Raw genomic sequence first — 3462 nt, 5'->3', positions numbered from 1 at the left:
GGTCACGTGGGACGGAGCCCCGCCCCCATCACCATTTTGTGGCGAGGACAACAACAACAGCAACAACTGGGCCTCCTCTGTCACTAATCCATGGCGACACTCCACAGGCTGCAGCTCCAATCCCTCAGTGTCCGGGCCGGAGCCGGTGTTGGATCTCCCGCCATCACATTGTAATCTACTGCAGGTACTGAGTATAGGCAGCACCTGATCCCCATCCCACACACTCCACCAAACCTACAGCCCACTGAACAAAAGGGGCAACATTTACAACTGCACCCTGGATTCTGCACCTCTCATTGTTCTTTTTACCAAAATGAATCATTAACATTTCTATAAAAGCAAATTACTGCGGAAGCTGGAATCTGAAACCAAAGGAGAAGATGCTGGAAAATCTCAGCTTTGACAAAGGATCATCCGGACTCGAAACATCAGCTCTTTTCTCTCCTTACAGATGCTGCCAGACCTGCTGAGATTTTCCAGCGCTTTCTCTTTTGGCATTAGCATTTCTCTCTGTATTAAATTTAATCTGCCTGGCAGTCCCTTGAAGTTCTACACCATCCTCACTTCACCATATTAGAACCATAGAAAATTACAGCTCAGAAACAGGCCTTTTGGCCCTTCTTGTCTGTGCCGAACCATTTTATGCCTAGTCCCACTGACCTGCACTTGGACCATATCCCTCCACACCCCTCTCATCCATGAACCCGTCCAAGTTTTTCTTAAATGTTAAAAGTGACCCCGCATTTACCACTTTATCCGGCAGCTCATTCCACACTCCCACCACTCTCTGCCCCACCTAATAGAACATAGAACAGTACAGCACAGAACAGGCCCTTCGGCCCACGATGTTGTGCCGAGCTTTATCTGAAACCAAGATCAAGCTATCCCACTCCCTATCATCCTGGTGTGCTCCATGTGCCTATCCAATAACCGCTTAAATGTTTCTAAAGTGTCTGACTCCACTATCACTGCAGGCAGTCCATTCCACACCCCAACCACTCTCTGCGTAAAGAACCTACCTCTGATATCTGTCCTGTATCTCCCACCACGAACCCTATAGTTATGCCCCCTTGTAATAGCTCCATCCACCCGAGGAAATAGTCTTTGAACGTTCACTCTATCTATCCCCTTCATCATTTTATACACCTCTATTAAGTCTCCCCTCAGCCTCCTCCGCTCCAGAGAGAACAGCCCTAGCTCCCTCAACCTTTCCTCATATGACCTACACTCCAAACCAGGCAGCATCCTGGTAAATCTCCTCTGCACTCTTTCCAGCGCTTCCACATCCTTCTTATAGTGAGGTGACCAGAACTGCACACAATATTCCAAATGTGGTCTCACCAAGGTCCTGTACAGTTGCAGCATAACCCCACGGCTCTTAAACTCCAACCCCCTGTTAATAAAAGCTAACACACTATAGGCCTTCTTCACAGCTCTATCCACTTGACTGGCAACCTTTAGAGATCTGTGGATATGGACCCCAAGATCTCTCTGTTCCTCCACAGTCTTCAGAACCCTACCTTTGACCCTGTAATCCACATTTAAATTTGTCCTACCAAAATGAATCACCTCACATTCCCTTTAAACTTTTCTCCTTTCACCCTTAACCCATGCTCTCTGGTTTTTTTCTCCCCTAGCCTCAGCAGAAAAAGCCTGCTTGCATTCACTCTATCTATACCCATCAAAATCTTATACACCTCTATCAAATCTCCCCTCATTCTTCTACGCTCCAGGGAATAAAGTCCCAACCTATTCAATCTCTCTCTGTAACTCAGCTTCTCAATTCCCGGCAACATCCTTGTGAACCTTCTCTGCACTCTTTCAATCTTATTTACATCCTTCCTGTAACTAGCTGACCAAAACTGTACACAATACTCTAAATTTGGCCTCACCAATGCCTCATATAACCTTACCATAACACTCCAACTTTTATACTCGATACTCCGATTTATAAAGGCCAATGTACCAAAGGCACTCTTTACGACCCTATCCACCTGTGACGTTTTAGGGAATTCAGTACCTGTATTCCCAGATCCCTCTGTTCAACTGCACTCTTCAGAGTCCTACCATTTACCCTGTACGTTCTACTTTGGTTTGTCCTTCCAAAGTGCAATATCTCACACTTGTCTGCGTTAAATTCCATTTGCCATTTTTCAGCCCATTTTTCGAGTTGGTCCAAATCCCTCTGCAAGCTTTGAAAACCTTCCTCGCTGTCCACTACACCTCCAATCTTTGTATCATCAGCAAACTTGCTGATCCAATTGACCACATTATCATCCAGATCATTGATATAGATGACAAACAACAATGGACCCAACACCGATCCCTGCGGCACACCACTAGTCACAGGCCTCCACTCAGAGAAGCAATCCTCCACAACCACTCTCTGGCTTCTTCCATTGAGAGGTTTAACAACACCAGGTTCTTCCATTGAGCCAGTGTCTAATCCAATTTACTACCTCCCCATGTATACCTAGCGACTGAACCTTCCTAACTAACCTCCCATGAGGGACCTTGTCAAAGGCCTTGCTGAAATCCAGGTAGACAACATCCACCGCCTTCCCTTCATCCACTTTCCTGGTAACCTCCTCGAAAAACTCTAATAGATTGGTCAAACATGACCTACCACGCACAAAGCCATGTTGACTCTCCCTAATAAGTCCTTGTCTATCCAAATATTTGTAGATCCTATCCCTTATAACACCTTCCAATAACTTGCCCACCACCGACGTCAAACTTACTGGCCTATAATTTCCCGGATTTTTTTTGGAACCTTTTTTATAGGACCCTGGTTAGACCCCACTTGGAGTACTGCGCGCAGTTCTGGTCACCTCATTACAGGAAAGATGTTGAAGCCATTGAAAGGGTGCAGAGGAGATTTACAAGGATGTTGCCTGGATTGGGGGGCATGCCTTATGAGGATAGGTTGAGGGAGCTTGGTCTCTTCTCCCTGGAGAGACGAAGGATGAGAGGTGACCTGATAGAGGTTTACAAGATGTTGAGAGGTCTGGATAGGGTAGACTCTCAGAGGCTATTTCCAAGGGCTGAAATGGTTGCTACGAGAGGACACAGGTTTAAGGTGCTGGGGGGTAGGTACAGAGGAGATGTCAGGGGTAAGTTTTTCACTCAGAGGGTGGTGGGTGAGTGGAATCGGCTGACGTCGGTGGTGGTGGAGGCAAACTCGTTGGGGTCTTTTAAGAGACTTCTGGATGAGTACATGGGATTTAATGGGATTGAGGGCTATAGATAGGCCTAGAGGTGGGGATGTGATCGGCGCAACCTGTGGGCCGAAGGGCCTGTTTGTGCTGTGGCTTTCTATGTTCTATGTTCTATGTTAAACAACGGAACAAGATGAGCCACCCTCCAATCATCCGGCACCTCCCCCGTGAATACTGACATTTTAAATATGTCTGCCAGGGCCCCTGCAAGTTCAACACTCGCTTCCCTCAAGGTCTGTGGGAA

This window comes from Mustelus asterias, chromosome 2, assembly GCF_964213995.1.
Source record: "Mustelus asterias chromosome 2, sMusAst1.hap1.1, whole genome shotgun sequence".
Lineage (NCBI taxonomy): Eukaryota > Metazoa > Chordata > Chondrichthyes > Carcharhiniformes > Triakidae > Mustelus > Mustelus asterias.
Note: the sequence above shows the minus strand (reverse complement) of the source record.